General features: G+C 44.8%; 1 protein-coding gene across 1 annotated transcript in view; it reads right to left on the bottom strand.

Annotated features, from left to right (window-relative positions):
• The window catches only part of MAML3 (mastermind like transcriptional coactivator 3), a 416,506-nt gene that overhangs the window by 12,861 nt on the left and 381,133 nt on the right, over positions 1 to 22,512 (bottom strand). The gene's annotated exons all lie outside the window — the stretch shown is intronic.

Here is a 22,512-nt window from a genome sequence, read left to right as displayed (position 1 = left end):
TGGCCCTTAAGGAACAGGAGGTAAAGTGGTAGAGAACTCCTCACACACAGCCCAAGTCACTACTCGGAGACTGTACTCAGAGGGGAAGTAACAGCCCGATGGTGTAGACCATTGGGGAAAAACAGCTGATGGGAAAAGTAGGTGTGTGACCGTAAGATGTAGTTTCTCGATGCTTTCTTTCCTGTTCATTCTATCAAGCATAGCTGGTAATGGCAAAGTATTGTCTGAACATTTCACAGAAAGGTTTCTTTTAATTCACTGAAGTTTCAAGTAATTAATCTGAACAAAGAGAAGCTGCTGTCTGAGAGGTACACAAGTTAAATGGGCATACGTGTAAGGACATACACAGTCATATCATGAGGCACAATTATGAGAATTAGATCATGAGAAACGAATGTGAATAAATCTACAGTATTTAAATTTTTGTATCCAGTTAAACTGGATTAAAAAAAAATTTCCTCATTATAAAATCTAGATATTCATTCTTTTTTTCCACACTGGTTATTATTTCCAGTTATATGGGGTGAAGGAAATTAAGACTACGCAGATGTATACAGGCAAATGACTACCTTAAATGGATGTTTAGTAGTTAGCAAATGTTATTTGCAATGGTATTTCCATCGTTATTAATGCATTCCTTCATTAATGCATGCAACTAGCCTGCTTTGTGAACAACATGAATTTTATCTGCCTCTTCTGAGCCATCCTAAATGAAAAACAGGGTGCAGTCAAACTGGATTTTAATATTTGTCCTCTTTTTGCTTTGCTACCTCTTCAGCGTTGGTACAGTCAATCACGTGGGCAGTTTCCTCTCAAAACAGAGAGTTGTGTTTGACACAACTCCTAGAGACGCAGCCCTGCATGGGAGCCCCCGTAGCCTGGGCTTGTTGGACCCCCCTCCCCGCTACTGTGTGGAGATGAGCCATCCACGTTCTTCTTTCCAGGTATACCGAAACCGCATCTTCAGGTACTCTTCGTCCCTCCCATCAGCACCCAAACAAAACAAAACAAGCAAAACAAACAAAAAACCAAACAAAACCCCATTACTCCTCTCATCTGGGAAACAATAGCTCAAGAAGTTTTGGTTAGTCAGTGCGGTGGCCCAGGTCACACAGTTAGTAAATGGAAGAACCAGAACTTGCAGAACTGGAGCACTGATTTTGAGTCTAAATTCAGTATTCCTTCCAGAAGCATAGGCCTTTCCCAGACGATGGGTCCATGGTGCCAAGTGTGTGCCTAAGAATTGCCTGTAGACTAAATATATAGTATGTCTCCCATAAATACACTGTGTTCTATTTTTCAAATGTTAAGTGTGGTGTTACTGAAATTAAAACTTTCTGTCTTTGTGTATTTTCTCTGTACATAGACAATTATTAGATAGAGAGCTATGAGATATTAATGTTAATAAAAAGACCTTATACTCAGCAATGCCTGGAACTTTATGCCACCAAAAAGTTTACTTTATGACTGACCCCTGCAGAGGTCAAGATATTTCACTCCTTCCTTTCCCCCCACCCCAAACTTGCTACCTGTTTTCCAAACCCTTCCTTCCAATGGGATGAAGCTGTTTCTTGCCACCTGTGGAGACAAATGGCTGATTGACTTAATACTTAAACAAATTCACACGGAAGTGCAGACAGTCGACCAATCAGCGAAAATACAGATACACAGTTTTTTCTGTGTATTTCAGAATATTTGATATTTTCCAATTTTGATAATGAGGAGGGAGTTGGAAAGAAAATGAGACCCAAGGGAAGATCAAGTTCTCTTCGGCTTGGTTTTATGAGAGGACTGGTCTGGGCTGGCCCCGTTTATCTTTGTACACTTTGAGATATTCTTGTCCTGTGAGACTAGCCCTCAAGTACCTGGTGAGCTTGCCCAGGAGCTGTAAGTAGTGATGTGTTGCTCTCCCAGCCTTCTCTCCACCCAGAAAGAAAGGGAGAGGCAAATGAGGTGAGGATGTAGATTCATCTAAGCACGTCTAGTCCCTGTCTTCCTAGACCAAAAAGAAATACAGGTCCCCCACTTTTCAAGAGTTCAATTTACGCCACTCCCCTTTTATGAAACACCTACACTAGTATCTGTTTTTGCTAACTGGAAGAAATCTGAAGAGGATTTTCGCTTTTACAAAAGAAGGTGAAAATCTAAGATAGCATTCAGTGTTTGTTTTGCAGAGAGTGATTGTAGAGACAGCAGTCGCCTCCAGCAACGAGAGTGGCGCCACCAAGCGCCTTCCCCAGGAACTACACTCAGCATCAAGCTGCTATAGCTTCGAACTGTGTGAGCATCTGTGCTCTATCTCTATTTATCTCGCACATTCTTAGCAAGATGTGTCCTAAGGTGCTTGCTTCTTCACTGTAAGCCATTTCGGCTTAGGAAAGGTTTCCTAGGAATGCTCTACTTTCAGATGGGGCAGGGTGTTGCTGAACTTCAAAAAGCACAGTGTGTAAAACCCTTCCCAAAGGGATAGTCTGGTTATTACCTCCCAGGATTATCTATTTCCCCCAATGATTCCTTCTCAAAGATTTTGCCTTCAGGTTTCTCACCGAAGACCTGAAGACCGAGAGGCAGGAGGGCTATGTGCACTTTTAAAGGACTGCCCTCCCTAGGAAATATTTGTGAGCCTAAGTTGATACACCTTTCCCAACCAGCTCTGCTGCATTCAACAGCAGGTGAGTGACACCCAGAGCCCCAGCCTCAGATGTGTATGCCAAGTGTGAAGACGCGCCGAGTGACTCACCTTACAAATTGGGCTGGCTGAGGCCATTAGCTGATGCACATGACATGGTGGCTTTTAACCCCCAGTCTAAGAGGGCTTAATGAGCATTAGTCTGTCGAATTTCAGAATTTCAAGACCCCGCTCTTGTTTCTAAGGAGGACACACACTGTACGTGCAATCAGAGAAAACCAGGCTGGGCTTTCGTCACCAGAAATGTAATGCCTTGAAGCCAAATGATGCAGTATTTTTAGTTTTAATTACTAGCTTGTTCTCCACTCCACCCCCTGCCCAACGACCTCCCTTGCCTTCTACCCAGAATCTCAATTCAGCCTCTTCCTCTCAGAAATCCAATTGACTACATAGATCTTCATTACTCCCCAAAGCTCTCACTCTTCCGTAAAATAAAGGGAGGGGGAAAAAAAAATCAAAACCAATATTTTACATATCTTCTCTTCCAGGGAAAAGATCTTAGCAATTTCCTAAGGGCTGGAGATAGGTAAGAGGTGTAAAAAACACCCTACTTCCCCCAAAGAGGCAGTTTTCACTTCAAAAAGCAGCTGTGGTAAAAATCTCTCGAGTAGCCAGCTGTTTATTTATAAATCTGTGCGTAAGGAAGCTTCATTTTCTCTTACGTGTTTTCAAGAACATGCCTCGTGTTTGGGTGAGAGGGGCCGGGGTTGCTGGCGGTGGATCAAAGACGGCTGGCTCCTTGGAGGGGGGATTGCAAGAGGCTCCTGGCGGTGACTGGGACTGGGGTGTCGGGGCTTAGTGGAGAACGGGCTGGAGGACGCTCAGGGCTTCGGCCTTTTTTCAGGTGCTCTCGTCGGGGGAAAACAAGGAACAGCTGCTGTTCCTCCGCGGCCCCAGCAGATGGTGGTGTCAGCCCAGTCCTGGCCGCCAGCCGCCCGCTCCGCCCGCGCGGCGTGTCCCCCCCCCGCCCGCCTCGCAGCCTGCAGATGGCTTAATCAGGACTCGCCTTCCTCCCCCAGCCGGTCCCCCCGGCCCCGCGCGTCTGGGCTAACGCTACGAGCGTGGAGCCGGGCAGTCAAGTGTTACCGCGTATAGCAGGTAGCCTGGCAACTGAGAGCATAATAGCGAGCAGATGGTGCTCGCACGGCGTGATGGACATCACACACGACAGCCTGAGACAATCCAGGAATTCCCTGGTGACTCGAGGCCCTCGTTACACAAAACGGGTTCTCTCTCCACTGCCGTCTATCTCTGGGGTTATCTCCCTCCTCTCTCCGACTGACACCGAACTGGCTTCTTATTACCGACCTTGCTGCCAGCCCGAGGGGAGGGAGATTTCACGTGTGGGTGGGGGAGGCCGTGGAAGGAAACGGAAGGGCCGGGAGATGGAGGAGGTGATGGGGGCGTTGGCGACCCGAGAGGGGAGGGACAGTGGCGTACCCCAGACCCAGGGGCGGACTGTCCGAGAGGGTCAGGGTTCCCCGTAACCCGGGCTGCACGAAGCCGGCGCGGTGAGGGCCGCGCCGGGGGCGAGCCTGGGCTTAGTGTCTTTGCCATCGCATGGCTTACGAACAGCCTAAATGAAATTTAGGATTTTACTTAAAAAGCCCCCTGGGGCGTAATTTAGCCTCTAGACTCGAGCCTATATGCTTACAAGTCCTTAGGGGACTCTAAGAAGTCAGGAGTGAGGCCCGTGCGCCCCTGCCGGAGCCGAAGATGCGTCTCCGCGCAGGCGTCCTTAACAAAGAAACCGACTAGGCGGTCTGGGCGCGGACAGGGGCGGCGGAGGGAGGGCGTGCGGCGGACGAGCCGCCACGGGGCCCCGAGATCCTCGGCCTGCGCGCTGCTCCGCAAGCTGGGAGGCCGCTGCGCGCTCCCCGGGGCGCATTTCACCTCCCCCTCCCCGCCACGTCGTGGGGGCCGGTCGCCGGGAAGGAAGTGGGAGCAGGAGGGCACTGGGGGAGACAGGAGGGTAGTTCACAGTAGGAAGAAGTAAAATTAATACATAAACAAAAAGCATGCCCCAGAAGACAAACCTGTGCTTTTCACACACACTGAAGTGGATCGAGTAATTAAAAAAAAAAAAAATCCAGCCCCAATGGAATTTTGCCTAGATTCTATACATCAAGCCACTTCTATGTCCAACCTCTCACCACTGTCAGGGGTCTTCTCCTGCAGAGGTACTGTTCAAGTTTTAAGTTTCAGAAGGAGGAAGTCTTTTCAAAGGTGGAAGCTGACGTTTCACGCAGAACCTCACACTCGTTGGGAAGTTCAGTACATTCATGTCAGAGAATCCGACACCCACCGCAGAGCTGGCTGGAGGCATCCGGCCGTGACTCCCTGGGGCTCAGGGTGGTGAACTGGCTTCCTGAGGCTCAGGGGGCCATCTGACCTCTGGGTCTCGGTCCCCACCTCTTCAAACGGAAATCCCATCCATAGGCCTACTCCCTCGACCATGGCAACTTTGGAGATGAATGAGCTATAGAGAGAAAATGGCTAAGAAGGTGCTAAAACTTCCTCCACTTTACGTGTGGGCTGTTGGGGAACCGTGAGGGCTCCATCAGGTGTTCTCAAAGCGTGGTTCCAGGACCAGCACCATTAGCATCACCTGGGAGCTTGTTAGAAATGCAAATTCTCAGGCTCTGCTCCAAGCCTCCTGAACCAGAGTCTTTGGGAGCAATTTAACATGCCCTTCGATAATTACCATGCCCCACGTTTTGAGACTCACTGGGCAAATAATCCTGGTTTATGGGCGCTGACTGCAACCTGGGGTATCAGCGCTCTCTGTGATTAGATTGCAAACCCTGCACTTTGAAAAGCAAGTCAGCGTGCTGAGTTACTTAAGTTTCTATTGCCAATTCTTCTGCATTTGGAGCAGAACTCTCTAATTTTCAGAGGGCTGTGCAGGCAATGTAAACTCAAGAATTCCGAAAGGAGCCTATGCCATGATTCTTCCAGAAAGGTCGGTGCTCCTGCAGCTCTGCTCTGGAGGCGGAGGAGTAGCCAAGAGCAAGGAAGGGGTGAAGCCAGTTAAACTCCCTCCCTTCCTCCAGGAGGAAGCATCAAACATAACTAGACTTCCTGTCCCCTGGTCTGCTATAAGGCAGGAAAGCTATGATTTGAGGAAAGTCCCCTCTTCAAACAAGAAGAAGACCAGAAGCGACAATGGAAGAAGACAATTAACACTTATGGGGCACCTACTGTATGCAAAGCACTCAGCTCAGTGTTTTCTTCTGTGTACTTAAAACTCATTTTGCTGATTAAAAAGGATCCGAGTCTCTGAGAGGTTAAATAACTTGCCTGATGTCCCACAGCTGATGGTGGTCTTTGGGATTCTGACTTTTCCACTGACCAGAACATGCATCTGGTCTAAATTGAGCAGACCACCCAAGAGGACTCTGGAGTAATGAGAAATGGGAAGGGGTTGGGGTGGGGGGAGGAATGGGCACAGAATAAAAAGGTAGACACTCTATTGGGATCAAAGGATGAAGCTGAAAGAGCACAGAAATATACATCATTTTTTATATGTTGCCTGATACCCCAAATTAGGATGCCTCTGTGGTATCAACTTTGACATTTAAAGAAAGGCCATAAGATTAGACCATTCAACCAGAAATGGAAGGAAGAAACAAAATAAAATAAAACCTTAGAATTCTCTTTGAAGTTGATCAAGTGTCAGGGCAGAAACTTGGTTTCAGGATGGTGGCTCCTTTTACAGACTTTCTTTGTGCTTGTCCAGGATAATTTTTCAATGTGGGTTTGGAGAGTTGCTTGTAATAAATTCATAGCAGAGCCCCAATAGGCTCACCCCAAGATAATCTGCTTCTTCAGCAGATTATTGAAGAAATTTGGATTAAAAAAAAGTTTTATGATGTGTAGTGGCTGTGTTGCCAAGACAGTTGAGGTTTGAGGCAGTTTACCGATTTAGGAAGCTTATCACAGACAGGGCAGTAACTTGGGGCCCAGTGCTAAGCCTGCTAAATGGGTTCAGGAAAGTTCTTTGTTCGGCTTCTAAGGAGGAGCAGTTTACATTGGGGGAACCCAACAGGCTTGGGTAGAAACTCAGCTCCATCGAGGGTCCAGTGACTGGCACATAACACATAGCTTGTTATCACTATTATTGCTATGACCTCTTGATTATGCAGCTTTAGAAAGTCAGGGTGAAGGAAGTGCTATGGCTCTGGTTCCAGCTTAATTCCTAAGATAATGAAGTCTAAGACTTTAAACTTGGTTTTCTTTCTAGATTCTCAGTGAGCAGGATGGCATTCCTACCCAGACTTTTGACTCTTTAACAAATGCATGTTTTGCTGACTTTGCCTCCGATCACGGGGAAAATTTAAAAATATTGTCTAAAAGTATTTTTAAAAGGCAACATTCATTTTTAACACTCACAGGCAACCACGTTAATATTCTGATGTGTCTCTGTGTTTCTTCTCAGCTCCCCACCCAGTGCAGTAATATATTTTCCATGCTCATGATCATGGTATATACATGATTGTACCACTATTTCTTACTAAGTAACATAGGAGAGGTAGAAAGTTCCAACTTTCCAAATGCTTATAAGCAGTAATTTTCTGGTAGGATACTACCTTATGGCAACATTCCTGCAAGGTCTTTAGGTTTCGTTATGCGGCTCCCAGCCTCAGCACAGAGCTAGGTCCACGGTTGCAATAGAATAAATATTTGCTGAACTGAACTAATTGTCTATGATGAATTGGAGCTTAGACCAAGATCAGGTATGACCAGAGAGGAGGAAAAAAGATAACCTTCATAATGGACTGCTTCTCCAGGCTACCGGAGCTTCCGCTGAAGATGAAAGAAAGGGTTAAAGTTGCTGGTCCAGAGTAAGATGGGAGAGTGCCATCAGCCACAGGAAGGTTAGTGTTTCAAGGACTTACTTGGAGGTAAAAACAACAAAAATACCATTTGTCCTTATCAGTGCTTTGAACATAGTTACCATAGGTTCCCCCAGTGGAAACACAACTTTGAGAGTTATGCTTTTCCTCTGCCTTTGATGTAAATTATAGAGTCCTTCTCATCCCTTTGTTGTGATTAATTCCACCACCAAAGCAACTCTAAACTGGTTAAAAGTTCATTAGTGTGCAACAATAGGAGCTTGATTAAATAAATTATGGTACATCCATACCATGAATACTAGGCAGCCAATAAAAATCATGCCTTTTCAGATTATCTAATCATATTAAAAAAAAAAAAGCTTACAATAAACAGTGAAGAGGGGAAGAAAAAGCAGTTATTAGAACAGTAGCCACAGAACAATCATGTTAGGGGAGGATTTTAAGTGATTTTTATTTTCATACTCTTTCAAATTTTCTATTATGAACATATTACTTCAAATAAATATTAAGTCTCATGCTCTAAAAAACTAAAGTCTTTAAATGGACAAAAAAAGAAAGAAAAGAAAACGGGCCTATTTTGCTTGGTTTCAAGGAGTCCACAGTTCTGAGGTGGAGTGAGGATCCCTTAGGTCCTGAGCAGCTCATGGCATCTTTGAAGGGGAGGTGGCACAAGCCACATCCCTGGGCCTTCCACCAGGAAGCACCTGACTGTGCCTGGAGAGGGGACTGAAGGCTTCCCAGAGGAAGCGATGTCTTGGAATGGCTCAGGTAACCAAGAGGGGAAGGGGTTCCAGGGTGGAGGGACAGAATGATCAAAGACTTGAGTACATCATACCCTGAAATTCCATTTCTAAGGACTCGTCTCCTGGAAACATTCATAGCTTTGTGCAAAGATTTATCTTGAATAGCGCGAATGGCTTTGAGTAGCAAAAAAAGAAACAACCTAAATGGCCAACATTTAGAGGATTCATTAAACTATAATACAACCTCCTTGCCTCCCCGAAAAAAACCCAAAACCTCATTAAGATTATTTAGGCTCAACAGACCAGGAATGGAACGTAGCGCGTTTGAGAGGGGCTCTGGTTGTATCCGGGATCTGGACTATTTCCACCAGAGCCCATCGCACACTGTGGGCTGTGCAGCAGACATCCTTAGCGGGGTAGTTCTCCTGTCAAGACCTGGACATGGCATGAATGTGAACAAACTGGGTTTGGCTACAGATTCCGTAACTAGGCTAGCTTTTCGTTGCTTCAACAAAGAGCCCCCAAGTGCCAGAGAAGGCTCCGAGGGGACTGACATCTTCCAAGAATCCTCTGATGCACCTGGCCAAGCTTCCCTTTGGGCCTCACCTTGCTCTCTGGGGTTTTCCTCCATTCTAGGCTCGAAACCACAGAGCAGGGCCAGAAGCAGCCCAACCTTTAGAGTTTAAGAACTTGCGAGATGAGTGAAAACCGTTGTTGACCTGTATAGGCAGTCTCCTCCACAGGGCTGTAAGAAAACCCAGCCCAGGGGCTTGAGACCCGCCCCACAGAGGTGGATACCGCATCTGCCCGCATCCAAGTGACCACGGTCCCGACACGACCGCAAGTGGTTTGTCAGTGGCTCCAGGAACTAGGCTTTTTACCCATACGCCTGCTGCCTTTGTTTCCCCCTTGATTTAAAAATCGAGAGGGGGAAGAAGGAGTCTCAACTGTCTTCAGCCGAGCCGCTGGGAAAACTTTCCTCCCGAGCTACCGTTCCCCCATGCTGTACCTTTCTCTTTCATTGCACCCCCCTTTCTGATGAAGTCATCACAGCCAAGACTGCATAACTGCTGCAGAGACCTATCTTGTGTTATACTGGGAGTCAGGCCAATGTTTCCGTTTACAGCCAAGAGCACCACCATGCTGCCAAATGGCGCTCTCTGCTGCAGCCACTACAAGACAGGAAGAAGGGAAGGAAGGCTTGGAGCTGGAGGGCTTGCTGTGCAGAGGAGGCTTGGGCACATCCTCCATGCTCTCCATCAGCCTTGGGAGGGTGGCTCAGGGATGCTCCATCTGAATGCCTGGGAAGAGCCACTTCCACAAAGTGGTCCCCCTGTTCCCCCTGGCTCCCAGGAGACGCTGCCGGAGGGAGGGTCCGTGTCAGCCTGCTCTGCTGGTTTTCTCACGGTTGAACCTGTCTGTGGGCAAACCAGGTGTGATCACAGCGAGGCTCTGGGGGAGGACAGCCCTCGCCACAGCCCTGAGAGCATAGCTAAGTTAGCCGTTGTGGTGGGGTTACAGGAGGCCACGAGAAAGGAGAAAAAAGAGGAGGAACATTTAGAAATCTGGGGTTGGTGCTTTACACACTTAGAGATTTGGGCTGAGAACCAGGTTCTTAGAGTAAGCAAGTCTAGGACAAGGGCTCACACTGGGGCAGGGAGGGCCGATGGGCAGGTGGCAATGGGGGCCACTGACCCCTAGGCCTTACATCCACGATGGTCTTCCAGTTCAGATCATCAGTTATATTCTTTTTTTTTTTTTCTTTTGGCTGCTGTGTGCAGCATGTGAGATCTTACTTCCCAGATCAGGCATCCAACCTGTGCCCCCTGCAGTGGAAGCATGGAGTCTTAATCACTGGACCACCAGGGAAGTGCCCAAGATCCTTAGATATATTCTTCACACAAGGTTTTACAGGGGGTCACTGAGAAACCCTGATATGATTGAAAGGTACCTCCTATTTTATGGCTTAAGCTGTGTCCTGTAACTAGATCACACTGCTCTAAGTCCATTATGAATTAATATTCTTCGTAAGTCCTGTGTTTATCTTGTGAATGATATAATGACACCAGACTGCATTTTTTTAAAATAAACATTGCTTTCTTTTTTAAAAAAAAATCTTTTTAAAAAAAGAAAGATACAAAAGACCCCGAATAGCCAAAGCAGTCTTGAGGGAAAAAAACGGAGCTGGAGGAATCAGACTCCCTGACTTCAGACTATATTACAAAGCTACAGTAATCAAGACAACATGGTACTGGCACAAAAACAGAAATATAGATCAATGGAACAGGATAGAAAGCCCAGAGATAAACCCATGCACCTATGGTCAACTAATCTATGACAAAGGAGGCAAGGATATACAATGGAGAAAAGACAGTCTCTTCAATAAGTGGTGCTGGGAAAACTGGACAGCTACATGTAAAAGAATGAAATTAGAACACTCCCTAACACCATACACAAAAATAAACTCAAAATGGATTAGAGACCTAAATGTAAGACCAGACACTATAAAACTGTTAGAGGAAAACATAGGAAGAACACTCTTTGACATAAATCACAGCAAGATCTTTTTTGATCCACCTCCTAGAGTAATGGAAATAAAAACAAAAATAAACAAATGGGACCTAATTAAACTTCAAAGCTTTTGCAAAACAAAGGAAACTACAAACAAGATGAAAAGACAATCCTCAGAATGGGAGAAAATATTTGCAAACGAATCAACGGACAAAGGATTAATCTCCAAAATATATAAACAGCTCATGCAGCTCAATATTAAAGAAACAAACAACCCAATCCAAAAATGGGCAGAAGACCTAAATAGACATTTCTCCAAAGAAGACATACAGATGGCCAAGAAGCACATGAAAAGCTGCTCAACATCACTAATTATTAGAGAAATGCAAATCAAAACTACAATGAGGTATCACCTCACACCAGTTAGAATGGGCATCATCAGAAAATCTACAAACAACAAATGCTGGAGAGGGTGTGGAGAAAAGGGAACCCTCTTGCACTGTTGGTGGGAATGTAAATTGATACAGCCACTATGGAGAACAGTATGGAGGTTCCTTAAAAAACTAAAAATAGAATTACCATATGACCCAGCAATCCCACTACTGGGCATATACCCAGAGAAAACCATAATTCAAAAAGACACAGGGCTTCCCTGGTGGCGCAGTGGTTGAGAATCTGCCTGCTAATGCAGGGGACACAGGTTCGAGCCCTCATCGGGGAAGATCCCACATGCCGCGGAGCAACTAGGCCCGTGAGCCACAACTACTGAGCCTGTGCGTCTGGAGCCTGTGCTCTGCAAGAAGAGAGGCCGTGATAGTGAGAGGCCCGTGCACCGCGATGAAGAGTGGCCCCCACTTGCCGCAACTAGAGAAAGCCCCCACACAGAAACGAAGACCCAACACAGCCAAAAATTAATTAATTAATTAATTAATTAATTTTTTTAAAAAAGATTAACATTTAAAAAAAAAGAAAGAAAAAAAGACACATGCACCCCAATGTTCATTGCAGCACTATTTATAATAGCCAGGTCATGGAAGCAACCTAAATGCCCATCGACAGACAAATGGATAAAGAAGATGTGGTACACATATACAGTGGAATATTACTCAGCCATAAAAAGGAACGAAATTGGGTCATTTGTAGAGACGTGGATGGACCTAGAGACTGTCATACAGAGTGAAGTAAGTCAGAAAGAGAAAAACAAATATCGTATATTAATGCATATACGTGGAACCTAGAAAAATGGTACAGATGAACCGGTTTGCAGGGCAGAAATTGAAACACAGATGTAGAGAACAAACGTATGGACACCAAGGGGGGAAAGTGGTGGTGGGATGAATTGGGAGATTGGGATTGACATGTATACACTGATGTGTATAAAATGGATGACTAATAAGAACCTGCTGTATAAAAAAATAAATACAATTCAAAAATTCAAAAAAACAAAAGAAAACATATGAGATGCCTCTGCTGCTGTAAAAAAAAAAAAACAACCTTATTGGCATTTCTTCCGTTTGTAAATACACCTGGTGACTCCAAAAAACAAAAGTGGTCCAGGTCTTTTGTTAACTTTGAGAAGAGTTGGGGACAAACTGGGATAAAAATAGCCTTAGAAGAAGTATGGGCCTCAAAGGGAGTTTCCTCCATCACAGTGAACACAGCTACACACACACACACACACACACACACACAGAGTAACCTAGATAAAGGAACCTGGAAGCAATTAGAAACCATCCTTTCCACAGATCTTAAACTTTTCACTCATTTTACCAAAACTTCTCTCAGGTAGCGTGATTCAACAGTGCTTGGCATATAGCAAGTGCTCATAAATGTTTGCAATCATTATCATCAATATTAATAATAATGAGGAATTAGAAACTTTAGGCAGGGCCTATATGTTCAGCTCATATTTTGTTCTTTCTTAATGGTCAGATCAGTTCCTCAGCCTTCCGGAGAAAAAAAATCCCTGTTCACAAATGACCACCTTTCGCTTAGGATAAAAATTAAGTTGGTAACGAAATATGGAACTAGACCCTGGAATGAAGGTGAAGTTTATGTGAAACTTTCATTTTCGTGAGGAATAAATCCATTCGTGTTGGCAACAGCAATAGAGGCCTTCTAAGATGGGGGTTATGGGCCACATATCTTTTGCCCCACATCCCCTCTAAAAGCCTAAGTATTTTTGCTTAAACATCTGGAAGGTATCATCAGTTTCCTATTCCTTTCTATCAGAGGCTAAAGCCTGGTCTGACCCCCTTACCATAATGTCATCACAAATGCCCACCCCTCCCCACTTTTCCCCAAATTTTCTTGTGTTAATTCTTCCTCTAGTTTAGCCAGCTTAATACCCCCTCTGCTCTGCTTCCCAGATCCGGTCACCTCCTTTACAACGTACACGTGATTCACGTACACCCTTCACCTAAACCCACACAGCTCCTTTAAGAGCTTTCACAACTGCATCTTCTCTCCAAGTTGACTGCTCCTTGGAGGTTAAAATCAGAACAGCAGGGTCAGGCTGATTGATGCTGGAGTAGGACGAGCAGATCTAACCTGCTGCTCAGGGTATTTATCAACCTGGGAAAGCTTCCCCAGCACTGAGGAGCCTATTTCTGGACTTACTTTACCTTTTGACCATTTCTCTAATACACGCTTAGTTTCTTTTACGTTGGTCCAACTAATTTACTTTACTTCCTCCTCTTTATCCTCCCCCTATCTTCATAGAGAATTTCTCAATCAGAAATGATGAAATCCTTCCAAGTCAACCAAACCTTTTCTGGAAGCTGAGATGGAGTATAAATGGCTGGAAGCCTTTATATACAGGAGTGGGGATGACGAACCTCTGAATTCAACTTTAAGTCTGTCTCACGTCCCCATCATGTGACACACAGGAAAAGCCAGCGAGAGTAAGATTTCCTTCTTTATTTACCTTAGGTTCTCAGGGCTTAATTTTTACTGAAGTTTACTTTTTATGTAAGGCCCAGTGAACACTACCTCTTAATTCATATTTAGAAGCATGTAAAACAGGCTGACAAGGGCAATCTTTCACTCCTTTTTGGATATAGTCGTAGAGAATTTCCCAGCAAAGAAGGAAGCCACTGAGTCCCCATTAGCCAGTAAACATAAGCCCTCAGGAGTGGATGTCCATGTACAGTCTTCCCTGTGTATCTTCAGGGGGTACCAGGACCCCCCTGCGGATACCCAAATCCACGGATGCTCAAGTCCCTTATATAAAATGGCGTATTTGCATATAACCTATGCACACCCTCCCGTATACTTTAAATCATCTCTAGATGACTTATAATACCTAATACAATGTAAATGCTATGTAAGTAGTTGTAAATACAACGTAAGTACTATGTCAATAGTTGTCAGGCGCAGCAAATTCAGGTTTTGCTTTTTGGAACTTTCTGGAAGTTTTTTTTTGAATATCTCTGATCTGTGGTTGGTTGAATCCACAGATTTGGAACCCGTGGATTTGGAGGGCTGACTATACAGAATGCTGAAAGATATCTCACAACATGGAGGGGCCATCCCCTGCCACAGGGCCCAGCCACGTCACCACGGAAATATCTGGGGCTGTTGCCAGGTCCCCCTCGCTCTCAGCATGTCCCAGAGGCTCACTGGGGACAGAGCCCCAATATATCTCGTAGTCAGATGCACAAACACCCCGGGTAGGAAGCTAGAGAGGTCTGGAATACTCTGATTCACTTTCTGCTAAGGGACTCAGATATGGAAGGGTGACGAGGTCAGTAAGATATATTGCCAAGGCTGCTAAACTAACAGAAGTTCAGGGATCTGGTTCAAGAACGTGGAGCCTTATGCCTGTCACTGGACAGCATGGCACAACCTGGAATGCCATTTTCATTCAATTTCCAGGTCTCAGAATTGATTAGTCCTAGGGAATCCTCGGCCACAGGTAAAACCAACACACCAACCAACAAACCAACCAACAAAACAAAAAAGCAAACAACTGACTTGTTTAATCAAATACCAAAAATCCATGGGCATGGGTTGTGTTTACAACCTCACTTTGATTTTATGTGCAGTAGAATACTACAATTCCATGGCCAAAATGGAAACCCACCCAGAAAACAAGCATACACCACAAACCCTCCACCCGTAGTTGGAGCTCTAGAACATCATGTGCGGAATGTATAATTTGCCATTAAAGTTTTCTTTCAATTCAGATATAAGATCCCACTTTTAAAAAAGTTTTGGTTGCTCCAGGAGTCCACAGGGCCCTCCAGCACCCCAGCACAATGGCAGGTGTTATGGGTGGAATCTAAGAGAAGGGCAGCCGTGGCCTCGGTTCTGGAGGGATACTAAAGTCCCAGAGGAGAGACAAAGTTCCCCTTCATTGAAAAGCTCAAGGATGATCCCAGCCTGTCAAGGGTTAGACTGTGGCATGTGCCCTGGTTCCACAGGATTTCCATAAAGCCCTCCTGGTCAGACCTGGGATGGTCAATTACACAGTGGAAAGGGGGTGGAATGGGGGACACGGGACACAGGGGTTCTAGGAATTGTTTGATCCAGGGCAAGTCACTGAACATCTCTGAGCTTCATAGTCTCCTTTATAAAATGAGGACACCTGCTCAGGTGAGCTCTCAGGGTCTACCTGCCCTAAAATTCTCTGGGAAGAGCTTTATGGATAAGGGGGGGACTTGACTGGGAGCCTCGATGTTAGTGTAGATTTGGATTTGAGGGAGCAGAGGAGGGAGGAGTAGCCACGGGCAAGGAGGGAGGCAGCCATACTCAGGCCCCAGCCGAGGTGTGCGCTGGCGCGTGAAGGAGAAAAGCCTCGAGGGGCAGGGTGGGTCTGACCACGGACAGGCCTTAGTGCGGCACAGACGTGTGACCCAACCAACAGCCAGGTGCCACAGGAGGCTCTTAGAGGAACTAAAACGATAAAAGCAGGTAAGGCAGAGATTAGAATGGGGCTGGATCAGAAGGAAGAAAGTGGGAAGGCAGGGTTGGGAGAAATCCATCCAGGACCTGAAGGGGAGGTGGCTGAGAGAGACTTTGTTACTGACAGTGGGAACTGAAGAGTAAAGAGTCAAATTTAACTGCAAGGTCTATTTCGGCAAGAATAAGAATTCACACGCTCTTTGCTGAATGCAGATGTCTGGGGTCACTCCCTGGTCCACTGGCTCCCACCTCCTCCCGTTCACTCCCAGACCTTTTTCTCACTTGGCCCTCACGTGGCTACTGGAAATCTGGCAGAGATAGAGATCCCTGCTTAAAATTTGAGTGGCTGTATCAATTTACATTCCCACCAACAATGCATGAGGAGTCCCTTTTCTCCACACCCTCTCCAGCATTTATTGTTTGTAGATTTTTTGATGATGGCCATTCTGACGGGTGTGAGGGAAATTGATAACAGCCACTATGGAGAACACTATGGATATTCCTTAAAAAACTGAAAACAGAACTACCATATGACCCAGCAATCCCATTACTGGGCATATACCCAGAGAAAACCATAATTCAAAAAGACACATGCACCCCAATGTTCACTGCAGCACTATTTACGATAGCCAGGACATGGAAGCAACCTAAATGCCCATCGACAGATGAATGGATAAAGAAGATGTGGTACATATATACAATGGAATATTACTCAGCCATAAAAAGGAACAAAATTGGGTCATTTGTAGAGACATGGATGGACCTAGAGACTGTCATACAGAGTGAAGTCAGAAAGAGAAAAACAAATATCATATATGAACGCCTATATGTGGCATCTAAAAAAATTGGTATGGACGATCTTATTTACAAAGCAGAAATAGAGACACAGACATAAGAGAACAAACATATGGATACCAAGGGGGAAAGTTGGAGGTGGGATGAATTGGGAGATTGGGATTGACATATATACACTATTGATACTATGTATAAAATAGATAACTAATGAGAACCTACTGTATAGCACAGGGAACTCTACTCAGTGCTCCGTGGTGACCTAAATGAGAAGGAAATCCAAAAAAGAGGGGATATATGTATACCTATAGCTGATTCACTTTGCTATACAGTATACACTAACACAACATTGTAAAGCAACTATACTCCAATAAAAATTTTTAAAAAGTATACAGGAGGATGTGTGTAGGTTATATGCAAAAACAAAAAACAAAACAAAAAAAACTGATGCAGCTCAATATTAAAAAAACAAACAACCCAATCCAAAAATGGGCAGAAGACCTAAATAGACATTTCTCCAAAGAAGACATACAGATGGCCAAGAAGCACATGAAGAGCTGCTCAACATCACTAATTATTAGAGAAATGCAGATCAAAACTACAATGAGGTATCACCTCACACCAGTTAGAATGGCCATCATCAGAAAATCCACAAACAACAAATGCTGGAGAGGGTGTGGAGAAAAAGGAACCCTCTTGCACTGTTGGTGGGAATGCAAATTGATACAGCCACTATGGAGAACAGTATGGAGGTTCCTTAAAAAACTAAAAATAGAATTACCATATGATCCAGCGATCCCACTACTGGGCATATACCCAGAGGAAACCATAATTCAAAAAGACACATGAACCCCAATGTTCATTGCAGCACTATTTATAATAGCCAGGTCATGGAAGCAACCTAAATGCCCATCAACAGATGAATGGATAAAGAAGATGTGGTACATATATACAATGGAATATTACTCAGCCATAAAAAGGAACGAAATTGGGTCATTTGTTGAGACATGGATGGATCTAGAGACTGTCATACAGAGTGAAGTAAGTCAGAAAGAGAAAAACAAATATCGTATATTAACGCATATATGTGGAACCTAGAAAAATGATACAGATGAACCGGTTTGCAGGGCAGAAATTGAGACACAGATGTAGAGAACAAACATATGGACACCAAGGGGGATAAGTGGTAGGTGTCGGGGGGTGGTGGTGTGATGAATTGGGAGATTGGGATTGACATGTATACAATGATGTGTATAAAACTGATGACTAATAAGAACCTGCTGTATAAAGAAATAAAAAATAATCTATTAAAAAAAAACTGAATATAAATAATTCCACAAGGAACATTCATTTCCTTATTCTCCCGACTTTCTAAAAACTGACTTTATTTACATCTGAATTCAGTACAGGGTATTTTAAACATAGCACCTGGCTTTTAACCGGGAGTAGGATGGTAGGTGTATACCTTGAATATTTTCAAAGCCCTGACAATATATCCTGGGGATGAAAATGCCAAACAATAACAGGAAATATGCCCAAAACTACTTGGGGAAGAAGAAACCTTTTCATTTTTGTGCTTCCTTACCTGGTTCCCCCAACTTTCTATTTTCTGCTAAGTGTTTCACTTAACTTTTTTAAGAAGGCCTGATGAAGAATAATGAAAGTTAGAATAATAATGAAATAATAATAATGAAACCCAATTTCATTAACCCAATTAAAGCGTTTTAAGAATACAAGTAGAATTTGTAACAAATATGATAACTAAGTGTTTCCACCAAGGCCGTTAGTGGGTTTATGCTCTCTAATGGATTTTTTATTTTTATTTATTTTTTATTTTTTTGGCTGTGCCACACAGCTTGAGGGATATTAGTTCCCCAATCAGGGATCAAACCCGGGCCCCGGCAGTGAAAGCGCTGAGTCCTAACCACTGGACCGCCAGGGTAGTCCCTCTAATGGATTTTTTTAAAAGTCAGCAAATCACTCTGAGTCTTCATGCTAAACCTTGTTTGCAACAGAAGTGGTGTGATATACTTTCATAAGATAGTTAACGTTGCATTTATTCCACTGATCTTTTAAATCGCAACTGGACATGGGAGTAAAAATAATTTCTAATAAAATAGTTAATCCCTAAGAAACCAGTCAGGCCATTGCAAATTTATGATTGAAGAATACGTTGGTGGGTCCAGGTAAAAACGTGCTTTATTATCAGCAACTTGGAAACTAGGTGTCTCCTCTGAACAAATGAAAAATCTCCTCCGTGAAAATCTTCCTACCCGGTATTGAGACAACGTGGAGGAGAAGCAGGCGCTCTGGTCTACAGCGCTCTGAAATCGCCACGGGGCTCTGGAAAACGGCTGCTTCTACCTATTTGTTCTGTCTTCTAATCTGAGGGAGGGGCCGCAAATCTCCCCATCTGCCTCTCTTGCTCGCTGTCGCTGGGCCCCTCGTTGCCATGGTCTTTCCCACAGTGTCTGAAGGAACAAGATTCCTCTGACGCCTGACACTGGACCTCTGCAAGCAGCCAATTTGTTTTCCTTTCGCCGGCCCCTCCCCCTGCCCTCTCCCTTTCTATTATAGCAGATTCTTTCTGTGCATCCACCAAAAGTAATGTGTCAAACTATGATTATGTTTTCTTTCATTAAACAACTAGAAGAGAGACAGATTGCTTTCCTTCCTTTGACCAAGTAAAGGTAATAAAAGGCCCAGGGAAAGCAGAGGTGGGAGGGGCTTGCTGCGGTCTGCGGTCCTGGGCTAGGCCAGCTCTTGTCGGGGGTTCATCTGAAGGAATTCTGGGCCACCCGTTCCCAATTTTACTCAGTGGCCAAAGGCCAGCTGCAGCAGGCTCTCACGGTGTCTGCATTCTGAACAGCTGAGTCTGTGCAGCCTGCAGCCCTTTTGGCTTGTGTTCTGTGGAGAAGCAAAAGGGGTGAAAATAGAGGGAGGCCCTGCCCTCCAGATGTGCCTGGAAATCAGTACTTAAATATCGTTTCTGTAGGATGGACTGCTTGCAAAGGGAGTTAGTAGGTGGGGGGAAAAAAAATCCATTGAAACCCTTAAAACTTACTACCAAATCCATACTATCTACACTGCTGAGAAAGGAAATATAACTTGGGAATTTGTGTGTTGAGGAGAAGGGTAGAGAGCTTAGGGAAACTTTCTCTCCTTTTAGACAGGGATTTTTCCTTCAAGTGTCTCTATCCCTTCAGAGTTAGAGAATGAATTTGGGGCGGAAGAACTTTAAAGATTCTGGTAGGATAGTTATTCCCTGCAGACATGATTTTACCATGATACCTGTTAGGAGTAGCAGGAATGCACGTGTAGAACTTGGAGGGCCTCTGACGGGGACTGGGAAGAGAGACTCACAGTAACACCGGTCTGTGGTGCCTCAGCTTCCCTCCACTCATGGGCTCTCTGTAAGAGTGCCTCCAGCCCTTTAAATTGTCAGGGGGCTCATTGAGAAGGGAGTCCTTGGGAATTGAGACTCAGATCACTTGGGCCACTTCCTAGGTTGGGGTTTCTGGTGCTGGTCACCACGAGTCTCTTTGTCGATTACTTGATCACTTTCCTTTTAGGAGCTCTGGAGAAACAGGACCACCCCTCAAAACAGAGGCACTAAAGCCTTCAATACCAGGAGGAGGGGCTAGAAGCCGAGAGGAATGGAAGTCAGGTCAAAAACCACTGGAGAAAAGGATATCTGGGACTGAACTGCAAAATCAGACAAAATGCATCAATGCAAATGATTGTAATTGAGGGAGGAAGATGAAATCGGAGAAGAAATCAGGCTGAGAAAAGTCCAAGAACAGACCCTGGCTGGCAGACAACTCCATCTCTGTCCCCAAAAGCAGGACGAGGTTTGGTTTGGAGAAATTCTTATCCAAAGCTGTGCTTTCTGGTGCCTACACCTTTGGGGGTTAAAGCCTGAAAGCACTAGTGGGGTGACATTTCTTATTTTTCTTTTACTCCCAATGCAAGTAGCTTTGGAGAGCCAAGCAATTTCAAGTGAGTGCTTCTGAGATTTTATACAGTGGAAGGGCAGGGGAAAAATCAGGAGGGTCTTAGCCTGACCAGATATTTTGTCGACAGCCGTTTTCAAGGCCTGCAATCTCACCCCAGCTTTGTGTTGCTGGCCTCAGAAGACAGCTTGTCTTGGGGGCCTCCCTTTGTGTGAGCGCCATTCAGAAGATCGTGTGTCACTGGCCAGCAGAGTATGGGCATGATTTGTGGCTGCTTAAGCCCTTGAAGCCCCAGAGGGTACCTCCTCCTTCCCATCTGGGCCCTCCAAACTGTCATCAAAAAACCCCAACAGTTCTAAACAGAGCTCAAATGGAACAAATAATTTCTTCTTCAGGAAAGATTAGGAATTTCTTCATATTGGGGAAAAACAAAGAATGGTTTATAAATGTACAGGTACTATATTTACAATGATGTGATACACCCTGATTATATAAAATGAAAGCAAAGTTCATATTTGACCTGACACTTCTGCTTTTTGGGTATCTTTGCCTTAATACCAATTTAAAAAATATGAAACATATATTCATGCTAGAATACTCAAAAAAGGTTTCCACTAAGACAAATGGCTACTCAAGCACCATGGGGCCAGGGTATAGCTTTGGTGGCTTTAACATAGATATTTGCATGTATTCCCTTCCTAATCTGTTTTCTCACAGTGAAAATCTGATTTTTTTTTTTTTTTTTTTTTTGAGGCAAAAGCCCAGCCGCAGGAGCAGCTCGTAAACCTCACCACAGACATAGTACTCGTGGCAACAGGAGCTGTTTCCTTTGGCTTCTGAGCTCTGGTAACTGTCAAGGGTGGGGGGCACCGATCAGAGAAATCTGGAAAGACACGAGTCTGTCAGAACACGTGAAAGCACTTGACACGGAGGCCACATTCGTGTTGCACAATTTGCATGAACACTTCTGGACAAATTCTGTTTTCACATGCAATTCACAGACCCGCAGCGGCAGGGCTAATTGGTGAGGTTGCCACTCAAGTGTGGTACTGAACAGGGGCTCTCACTACACGGATGAATAATACAGAGTTTTGAGCAACTCGGTAATTATTTTACAGTTATTTTGCATCACCAGCATTCCATTACCTCTTTGTCCCATTCCCCCCACCAGAGTGGAGTTGAATAAGAGAATCCACCCCCCTCGCCCCAAAAAGTGAGACTCATGTTATTTGAAATCAGTTTAAGAATAGGAAAAGACATGGCAAGGAACAGCTATCATGTCATTAATATGGATGGATTATTCATGTCACTAGAGTGACAGTGAATCTGATTTTACCCTGAAGTGCCAATAGGATGCCAACCACAGCCGTGAAAAAAAACACAAGGAACTCTGGATGGAAGCATGCTTTGGAATTCATCTGCGAGAATTCCAGTCCTCCAAGATAAGGTAGCTCCTGGCCCACGTGATATTTCAGTGCTAAGTGGGAAGGAAGAGAGGGTTAAGATTGCCTGGGTGCACACCCCGCCCCCCGATACGAGAAAGAGAAGGGAAGGTGACAATTCCCCAGCCCCTTCCTAGGTGGCATTAGAAGCTTGAGAAACTTAACCCGGGCGGGCCCTCTCCTGTGGTTTACTCTCCACCTCCAATAAAATCAATGGATTCCAAGGGAAGGAGAGGCCGTCCTGCTGGAGGGTCACTAGTTCTCCTTCTGCAGACCATCCAGCATTTGCTGCCTCTGCACTAAATGCAAACCAGGCTGCCTGTAGAAATGGTCTTTGGTGCAGTTTTGGGCTTTCTTTCCCTTTGTTCCTCGGAGATATAAAGCCTTATATCCTCTTTGACTCTGAGTTACCGATGGGGCTGTGTCTAAACCATGTTGCGTCACGTGGTGAAATCTGACACACTGGGTTCCCCCTCCTCCATTGTTCACTCTGTCTGACCTCAGTGCAGAGCCTACCCTGGTGCAGCTGAGAAAAACAGACATTTAAAGAGGCAGTTAGGCTCTCTTTAGGCTCAATTTGCTTCTTTTTCTATTTCATCTAAAAATGGTCTAAGACTACTG

Source organism: Eubalaena glacialis, chromosome 5 (assembly GCF_028564815.1).
Source record: "Eubalaena glacialis isolate mEubGla1 chromosome 5, mEubGla1.1.hap2.+ XY, whole genome shotgun sequence".
Lineage (NCBI taxonomy): Eukaryota > Metazoa > Chordata > Mammalia > Artiodactyla > Balaenidae > Eubalaena > Eubalaena glacialis.
The sequence above is the reverse complement of the archived record's forward strand: the minus strand, read 5'-3'. Positions and strand labels throughout refer to the sequence as shown.